The following is a 10,299-nucleotide window of genomic DNA, read 5'->3' as shown; positions in this document are numbered from 1 at the left end:
AGATGGTGGCAGTGGCCCCTGATCTGCCCCCTGGGGGGGCAGAAAGCCCAGTAGGCGCCAGCGAGTATGCAGGCTTTTTTTATGCGTGGGGGTGGGGGCTACCCAAAATGGTCATACCAATGCCCCCACCCCCACAAAAAATAGCCACAGTCATTCTGCCCCTTTAGGGGCATATCAGGATGAAATTCCCTTCCCCGATTCCCCCCCAGGGCGGCAGAAAGCCCACTGGGCTCCGATTTTCTTTTTTAGCAATGTGCATACCTGTGGATTTTGGGCCCTAGCGCAGTTGGCACGTAGGCAAACCTAGCAAAACTGTACATTCTTTAAAAACTAGACACCGAGGGGAATCCTGGATGGGGTGACTTCACTGGCTCTCACCAGGTTCTGTTACCCAGAATCCACTGCAAACCTAAAAATGTGTTCAAAATAACACTTTTTCCTCACATTTCTTTGTGGGAAAGTTCTGGAATCTGCGTGGGTCCACAAAATTCCACCCACCCTGCGTTCCCCAAAGTCTTCAGAGAAAAATGGTACCTCACTTGCGTGGGTAGGCATAGTGCCCGCGTCAGGCAAGGGCCCAAAACCTATTGAGGAGACATCAAAATTACCTATCACAAAACAACCTGGTTTTGCAAAGGGGGTCCTATGAGTTTTTGGCCCCGGGCTTGGCGGCCACCTAGGGAAACCTACCAAACCCACACATTTCTGAAAACTAGACATCCGGGGGATTCCAGGGAGGTATGGTTTGCGTGGATCCCCCAACGTTTCCTTACCCAGAATGCCCTGCAATCCTGAAATTTGGCTAAAAAAATCACCTTTTTCACATATTTTTGTGTGGGAAAGTTGTGGCATCACCGGGCTGACACAAATTTCCTACCACCCAGCGATCCCCCGGGTCTCCTGATAAAAACGGTGCCTCACTCGTGTGGGAGGCCCAAGTACCCGCGACAGGCAAGGCCCCAAAACGTATTGAGGCGACATGAAAATTGCCTACCTCAAAACGACCTGGTTTTGCAAAGGGGGTCACCTGGGTTTTGGCCCGGTGCTCAGCGGCCACCAAGGGAACGTACCAAACCCACACATTTCTGAAAACTAGACACCCGGGGGATTCCAGGGAGGTATGGCTTGCGTGGATCCCCCAACGTTTCGTTACCCAGAATGCCCTGCAAACCTCAAATTTAGCTTAAAAAATCACCTTTTTCACACATTTTTGTGTGGGAAAGTTGAGGCATCACCGGGCTGACACAAATTTCCTACCACCCAGCGTTCCCCCGGGTCTCCCAATAAAAACGGTGGCTCACTCGTGTGGGAGGCCCAAGTACCCGCGACAGGCAAAGCCCCAAAACGTATTGAGGCGACATGAAAATTGCCTACCTCAAAACGAAATGGTTTTGCAAGGGGGGTCACCTGGGTTTTTGGCCCCGTGCTCGGCGACCACCTAGGGGAACCTACCAAACCCACACATTTCTGAAAACTAGACACCCAGGGGATTCTAGGGAGGTATGGCTTGCGTGGATCCCCCAACGTTTCCTTACTCAGAATGCCCTGCAAACCTCAAATTTAGCTGAAAACAACACCTTTTTCACACATTTTTGTGTTGGAAAGTTGAGGCATCACTGGGCTGACACAAATTTCCTACCACCCAGCGTTCCCCCGGGTCTCCCGATAAAAATGGAGCCTCACTCATGTGGGAGGCCCAAGTACCCGCGACAGGCAAGGGTCCAAACCGTAGTGCGCCTCACTATGTTTTGGGCCCTTTCCTGTCGCGGGTACCTGGGCCTCCCACACGAGTGAGGCACCGTTTTTATCGGGAGACCCGGGGGAACGCTGGGTGGTAGGGAATTTGTGTCAGCCCGGTGATGCCTCAACTTTCCCACACAAAAATGTGTGAAAAAGGTGATGTTTTCAGCTAAATTTGAGGTTTGCAGGGCCTTCTGGGTAAGGAAACGTTGGGGGATCCACGCAAACCATACCTCCCTGGAATCCCCCGGATGTCTAGTTTTCAGAAATGTGTGGGTTTGGTAGGTTCCCCTAGCTGGCCGCCGAGCACCGGGCCAAAAACCCAGGTGACCCCCCTTGCAAAACCAGGTCGTTTTGAGGTAGGCAATTTTCATGTCGCCTCAATACGTTGTGGGCCCTTGCCTGTCGCGGGTACTTGGGCCTCCCACACGAGTGAGGCACCGTTTTTATCGGGAGACCCGGGGGAACGCTGGGTGGTAGGAAATTTGTGTCAGCCCTGTGATGCCACAACTTTCCCACACAAAAATGTGTGAAAAGGGTGATTTTTTTCCGCTAAATTTGAGGTTTGCAGGGCATTCTGGGTAAGGAAACGTTGGGGAATCCACACAAGCCATACCTCCCTGGAATTCCCCGGGTGTCTAGTTTTCAGAAAGGTGTGGGTTTGGTAGGTTCCCCTAGGTGGCCGCTGAGCACGGGGCCAAAAACCCAGGTGACCCCCTTGCAAAACCAGGTCGTTTTGAGGTAGGCAATTTTCATGTCGCCTCAATACCTTTTGGGGCCTTGCCTGTCGCGGGTACTTGGGCCTCCTACACGAGTGAGGCACCGTTTTTATCAGGAGACCCGGGGGAACACTGGGTGGTAGGAAATTTGTGTCAGCCCGGTGATGCCACAACTTTCCCACACAAAAATGTGTGAAAAAGGTGATTTTTTCAGCTAAATTTGAGGTTTGCAGGGCATTCTGGGTAAGGAAACGTTGGGGGATCCACGCAAACCATACCTCCCTGGAATCCCCCGGATGTCTAGTTTTCAGAAATGTGTGGGTTTGGTAGGTTCCCGTAGGTGGCCGCCGAGCACCGGGCCAAAAACCCAGGTGACCCCCCTTGCAAAACCAGGTCGTTTTGAGGTAGGCAATTTTCATGTCGCCTCAATACGTTGTGGGCCCTTGCCTGTCACGGGTACTTGGGTCTCCCACACGAGTGAGGCTCCGTTTTTATCGGGAGACCCGGGGGAACGCTGGGTGGTAGGAAATTTGTGTTAGCCCGGTGATGCCACAACTTTCCCACACAAAAATGTGTGAAAAAGGTGATTTTGTTCCGCGAAATTTGAGGTTTGCAGGGCATTCTGGGTAAGGAAACGTTGGGGGATCCACGCAAGCCATACCTCCCTGGAATCCCCCGAGTGTCTAGTTTTCAGAAATGTGTGGGTTTGGTAGGTTCCCTTAGGTGGCCGCCGAGCACGGGGCCAAAAACCCAGGTGACCCCCCTTGCAAAACCAGGTCGTTTTGAGGTAGGCAATTTTCATGTCGCCTCAATACGTTTTGGAGCCTTGCCTGTCGCGGGTACTTGGGCCTCCCACACGAGTGAGGCACCGTTTTTATCGGGAGACCCGGGGGAACACTGGGTGGTAGGAAATTTGAGTCAGCCCAGTGATGCCACAACTTTCCCACACTAAAATGTGTGAAAAAGGTGATTTTTTCAGCTAAATTTGAGGTTTGCAGGGCATTCTGGGTAAGGAAACGTTGGGGGATCCACGCACACCATACCTCCCTGGAATCTCCGGATGTCTAGTTTTCAGAAATGTGTGGGTTTGGTAGGTTCCCCTAGGTGGCCGCCGAGCACCGGGACAAAAACCCAGGTGACCCCCCTTGCAAAACCAGGTCGTTTTGAGGTAGGCAATTTTCATGTCGCCTCAATACGTCGTGGGCCCTTGCCTGTCGCGGGTACTTGGGCCTCCCACACGAGTGAGGCACCGTTTTTATTGGGAGACCCGGGGGAACGCTGGGTGGTAGGAAGTTTGTGTGAGCCCGGTGATGCCTCAACTTTCCCACACAAAAATGTGTGAAAAAGGTGATTTTTTCAGCTAAATTTGAGGTTTGCAGGGTATTCTGGGTAAGGAAACGTTGGGGGAGCCACGCAAGCCATACCTCCCTGGAATTCCCCGGGTGTCTAGTTTTCAGAAATGTGTGGGTTTGGTAGGTTCCCCTAGGTGGCCGCCGAGCACCGGGCCAAAAACCCAGGTGACCCCCTTTGCGAAACCAGGTCGTTTTCAGGTAGGCAATTTTCATGTCGCCTCAATACGTTTTGGGGCCTTGCCAGTCGCGGGTACTTGGGGCTCCCACACGAGTGATGCACCGTTTTTATCGGGAGACCCGGGGGAATGCTGGGTGATAGGAAATTTGTGTCAGCCTGGTGATGCCTCAACTTTCCCACACAAAAATGTGTGAAAAATGTGATTTTTTCAGCTAAAATTGAGGTTTGCAGGGGATTCTGGGTAAGGAAACGTTGGGGGATCCACGCAAGCCATGCCTCCCTGGAAGCACACGGGTGTCTAGTTTTAAAAAATGTATAGGTTTGCTAGATTTCCCAAGGTGCCCGCAGAGCTAGGGTTCAAAAACTACAGCTAGACATTTTGCCAAAAAAGGGTCATTTTTCACTGCGAAATTGAGGTGTGACCACGTTGCGTTTTGCACCGTTTCCTGTCGCGGGCACTAGGCCGACCCACACAAGTGAGGTACCGTTTTTCTCGTAAGACTTTGGGGAACGCGGGGTGGGTGGAAATTTGTGGATCCACGCAGATTCCGTAACTTTCCACCACAGAAATGTGTGGAAAATGTGTTTTTTTTGTCAATTTTTTAGGTTTGCAAGGGATTCTGGGTAACAGACCCTGGTGGGAGGCAGTCAAGTCACCCCATCCTGGATTCCCCTGGGAGTCTAGTTTTCAAAAATGTATAGGTTTGCTAGGTTTCCCAAGGTGCCCGCAGAGCTAGGGTTCAAAAACTACAGCTAGACATTTTTCAAAAAAAGGGTCATTTTTCACTGCGAAATTGAAGTGTGACCACGTTGCGTTTTGCGCCGTTTCCTGTCGCGGGCACTAGGCCGACCCACACAAGTGAGGTACCGTTTTTCTCGTAAGACTTTGGGAAATGCGGGGTGGGTGGAAATTTGTGGATCCACGCAGATACCGGAACTTTCCACCACAGAAATGTGTTTTTTTTGTCAATTTTTTAGGTTTGCAAGGGATTCTGGGTAACAGACCCTGGTGGGAGGCAGTCAAGTCACCCCATCCTGGATTCCTCTGGGTGTCTAGTTTTCAAAAATGTATAGGTTTGCTAGGTTTCCCAAGGTGCCCGCAGAGCTAGGGTTCAAAAACTACAACTAGACATTTTGCCAAAAAAGGGTCATTTTTCACTGCGAAATTGAGGTGTGACCACGTTGCGTTTTGCGCCGTTTCCTGTCGCGGGCACTAGGCCGACCCACACAAGTGAGGTACCGTTTTTCTCGGAAGACTTTGGGGAATGCGGGGTGGGCGGAAATTTGTGGATCCACGCAGATTCCGGAACTTTCCACCACAGAAATGTGGGGAAAATGTGTTTTTTTTGTCAATTGTTTAGGTTTTCAAGGGATTCTGGGTAACAGACCCTGGTGGGAGGCAGTCAAGTCACCCCATCCTGGATTCCCCTGGGTGTCTTGTATTCAAAAATGTATAGGTTTGCTAGGTTTCCCAAGGTGCCCGCAGAGCTAGGGTTCAAAAACTAGAGCCAGGCACTTTGCCAAAAAAGGGTACATTTTTACTGCGATATTGAGTTGTGACCACGTTGCGTTTTGCGCCGTTTCCTGTCACGGGCACTATGCCTACCCACACAAGTGAGGTACCATTTTTATCGGGAGACTTAGGGTAATTCAGTTTTGTAAAGGAACTGTTATTATCTATTGACTTTCGATGCATTTCTGCCTTCCAAATGAAAGATATTGTGTAAAAAAGAAGTCATTCTAAAAAATGACTGATAATTCTCATGCTAGTATGAGTATCCCCAATTTCAGAAATGTACAAATATCTACTGTTTCTAAACTCTATATTTTGTTCCCATTTCAGAAATACATAGGTGTCTTTCATACCGATTTTTCCATGTACACATTTTTACAGAATAATTACTATATACCCGGTACATAATAAAAAACCATTGCAAGTTGCTGCTCAGTTTTTGGCTCTGGGTTCGTCGGGTTCTTGGTGAACCTACAAGTCCTATATATCCCCACAACCAGTAATGTCCGGCGGATGTAATGGTATATTGCTTTCAAAGAGCTGTCATAATTAGAAGAAGTTACAGGTGAAAACGTTGACACAAAAGGCTTTTTTTTTCAACTAATTTTCAATTTATCCTATATTTAACTGTTAGTTTCTATAAAAAAACCTTGATGGATCTACACAAATGACCCCTTGCTGAATTCAGAATTTTGTCTTCTTCTCGAAAATGTATAGCTTTCCAGGATCCATTATTGCTTTTGTACCCATTTCTGCCATTAACTGGAAGGAGGTCAAAAACACAAAAAATAGCAAAATTAGGCTATGTCCCAGAAAAATGCCAAAACTGTGCAAAAAATGTTGGGTTTCTGACAAAAGTCTGGTATCCCCGAAAAGCTGGGTAAATGGTGATTCCAACCCCACAAACCCTTTTTTGATAACATTTGCAGGGAAAAACCCAGATGCTTTCATTTGCAGCCCGTTTTTCCAATTTTTCCGAAAAAAACCAAAATGTTGCTGTATTTTGGCTAATTTCTGTGACCCCTCTGGGAGAATCCACAAACCCTGAGTACCTTTAGAATCCCCGTGATGTTGTAAGAAAAGGACGCAAATATGGCGTGGATACCTTATGTGGTCAAAAAGTTACAGGGGTCTAAGCGCGCACTACCCCAAATAGCCAAAAAAGGGCGTGGCACAGGAGGGGAAAAGGCCTGGCAGCGAAGGGGTTAAACTATAAACCTACCACTATTATGTTAATATCGTCTTCAGAAGTAACCTTTTACAGATGTTTTGCAAAGCGCCTCATAATATACTGATACGAATATTTGATCCACACGCCTGGAAGTTTGGAAGCCGGAGTTCATCTTGAAACAACAAGGTACTGGAAATGTGAATTTAAAGTCTGTATGTTCCAGATTGTCCTTGGGTCACATTGGGGAGTCACTATCTGTGAGACTTTTGAGAACAGTCATGCAAGAGGGCAAATGACCAGGGGGCATATGTATCAACATCTCCATTTGCGATTCTCAAATAGCGATTTTTTGAGAATCGCTATTTGAGAATTGCAAAACGGGATGTATATAAAAATTTGCACAAATTTAGCGAATTCTTAAAATTCCTTAATTGCGATTAGCAAATTGCGAAATCTCAAGTAAGGAATACCTTCCCATTCATTCCTATGGGCCATGAGGCCCATAGCAATGAATGGGAAGTACTTCTCAATTTGCGAATCGCTATTTGCTAATTGCAAATTAAGAATATTTTCAAAGGTGCAAGGGTGTCATGATGACACCCTGATGCACCCCTGAAATCAGTATGTGTGCGCATATGGCGCACATACATGCCCTAAGGGCATGTATATGCGCCACATGGCACTTTGAAAAATGCAAAAAAGTGCATTTTTCTAAGAAATCGCAAATTAACACCAACTTGAATTTGGTGGTAATTTGCGATTTCTTAAGGAGAAATCGCACAACTTGGGTGTGTGTTACATAGCATTTAAGAAATCACAATTTGCGATTTCTTAAATGCTTACGCAAACTTAACAAATCGCAAAATTAGCGATTCCTTAAGAATGCGAGGCTGAAATGCCTCATACATCTCATTTTGCGATTTTGTATTCGCAAACGCTGATTTTTTGCGATTCGCAGCGTTTGCGAATACAAAATCGTTTGATACATATGCCCCATAATCTTTAAAGATGTTTATATCATATGATACTTGTATGCAGTTAGTCAGCATCTCGTGTTGTGAAAGTGCTGGTAATAACGCGTACTACCTATCAAAAGCACGGCTTTTATCCACTTCAGAATGAAAAGACGTACAATGATTTAAAGCCATGAGTAGCAGTTTACACTTACACGTGGTTCTTAGCCCCTGGTGTAACAACTTCCAAGCTACCGTATCGTAATTCAATTTCTTTCCATCTCCGATTCGCCGTAGTGATTGGTTGTTTTCGACTCTTGAGCACTATACGCTTACCCAATCAGATCAGATGACAGGACGGGCTGTTGGCATTACTCCTAAAGAGTGCACGAGAACACACATTTAGGCCTTCTACTGGAGGACCCGGAGGGCAGCGCGCGGAGTTTACCCCATGGCACTTGGGGGAATAAGGGGCAGAGGCCAAAGAGTGTTGTGAAAAGCGCTACCAACGTCAACTTCCAATTTCGCATTCTCTGCAGACCACTCAAAAGAAATGCATTGACCCTGCTTAGAAAATGGACTGACCCCTGATCGATTGCAAAATGGCGCTGTGAAGTGTGTCTTTTATTATGGTTCTGGCTCAGAGGCACTCAGACATAACAGCAGGCTACTTCAAGTCAGGCACCTGATTGCTTTCGTCGCTGGGGCTTCGAGGAATAAGGCGGAACATTTACATACGTCAAGCTCCTGACCTTGTTGCCTCCGTCTGACCAAGGACAAAAGGGGGCGGGGACATTAAGAGGAAGACACACCTAACAAGAGTTACGGGGAACAGACTCAATGCAGGGAGGCAGGTGAGTACGGGAGCGTTTGGATGCCGATGGGAACTGAGACACAAAGTCAATCGCTGCTGTATATTGGATTGGCCTAAAACGTGAGTGACCAGTTATTTGCATGCTTTTTTGATGAATGCAAAATAAACAGGTTGCCTCTGTGTGCTTTCAGTGCTAAATTAAGCAATTACGTCGGAACAATTTTGTACGTCGGGATGCTGGTTACTGGCCTTATCTCAATAAAATCATGAATCTCCTTAAAATCCTGTTGTCAGTGAATAATGAGTGTAACAAGTTAGCAAAAAACTTAAGCAGTTGTGTTGGTTGAGGTGCTCTCATCCATTTTTGTAAAAACGGTTCCCTGCTGTGCATTTTGATGCACATATTTCTGATTATAGTGCCAATTCATATACATATGGCATAATAGTGTATGGTGATATATAGTGAGCACGTTGTCCATTGAACGGGAGTTGTAGCGCTAATAAACCAACAAACTCAACCACAGAAAGGGCTCCTTCTTTTCTAGGAGCACTTCCATTGGGTCTAAAGTGAGGAATAAAAGTTAAGCATCACAGGAAATAATCTGAGGTTAAATCGAATATTTTGAATCGTTAAACAAATAAACATAATATTGATGTTAAATAATACATATTTATTATTTACTTATAAAATAGTTTTATATCCTATTTTGAATTTAAAATTTAATGTAACAATTTTTTGTTGAAATATAACTAGATCAATTGTAATTGTTTTATGCATTTCTTTTAATAATTATTCATGCATAATACAACATTTCTTTCTATGGGCAGGAATATATGTTTTAATTAAAACTCCTAAAAAATAATTTTACATTTATTTATTATATTTCCATTAATTAAAGATTTATTTCAAAATTAAGTTAATAGTCTTGTTGCATTTTGTTATTTTGTTCTTCTTTTGAAATAAATAAAACAAAATAATTTACAATACTAATCTATAAATATGTTTGACATTTCTTTTTAGTTAAATACATTTTTTAAATGTTCACTATGCTTTACCATTGGGAGACTCCCCAGGCAGGGGCAGAGTTCGCTGCATGGTAAAGTACTGGGAAATGTAAAATATGTTCTTAGCGACGTAACAAATGTAGTTACTTGCTTGATTTGCATTTAGCCTCTCTTGTCCCACTGAAAACCAGGATGTTAATAAAGCTACTAACAACCTTTACACGAAAATAACTGAGACTGTGAATGACTTTGCTTCACCTAAAGAGGACAAGATCCAAGGCTAAGAGGTCTGCCTTGGGGTAAATCAAGGAGCTGAATGAGAAGTAAACATCTCAGATTCACTAAACCCACTTTGATGCAAAATTCCTCTAGAACAACCATGATTTCCTCTGTTTTGCTAGATGATCATACAAAACCTTTGAAGCCAAACCCACAGCCATTAAATTAAAAATGGATGCGACTAAACAAAGGCGTAATAAGCTCTTTGAGATATGTAGGCCAGCCACAAATCCCTTGCCTGAGCTTAGCATGGCTTAACCAGATAAGAAATGTGAAGACTTTGCCCATTTCTTCAATCTAATGTTAAGTCAATAGCAGTGCCTTCTCACCTCATCCCAACCCCTTTCAAACCACCCCATGACATAAATCTCTCAATAACTTATCTCTTTTCACTGAGATTTCTTAGGAAGAAATAGTTGTTATATCTAAACTCAAACCTTCAAATCAGCTAAACAGACTAAATAATGTAGCTAAACAGAACCTCCTCATCTTGTGCCACAATGGAGTAAACCGATCAACCTGTCAGTCTTTGAAGGAAAGTTTGCTTACAGCCTAAGAGTGGGACAAGTGCCCCT

At 45.3% G+C, this 10,299-nt stretch overlaps 1 long non-coding RNA gene across 1 annotated transcript in view; it reads left to right on the top strand.

The window, feature by feature from the left end:
* The first annotated feature begins 7,989 nt into the window (after positions 1–7,989).
* LOC146784446 (uncharacterized) overlaps positions 7,990–10,299 on the top strand; it is a 69,842-nt gene continuing 67,532 nt past the window's right edge. The window contains exon 1 of the long non-coding RNA XR_014970792.1: positions 7,990–8,560. This is a non-coding gene — a long non-coding RNA (uncharacterized LOC146784446). The remainder of the gene's footprint in view (positions 8,561–10,299) is intronic.

The sequence above is a fragment of the Triturus cristatus genome, chromosome 11 (assembly GCF_964204655.1).
Source record: "Triturus cristatus chromosome 11, aTriCri1.1, whole genome shotgun sequence".
NCBI lineage: Eukaryota > Metazoa > Chordata > Amphibia > Caudata > Salamandridae > Triturus > Triturus cristatus.
The sequence above is the reverse complement of the archived record's forward strand: the minus strand, read 5'-3'. Positions and strand labels throughout refer to the sequence as shown.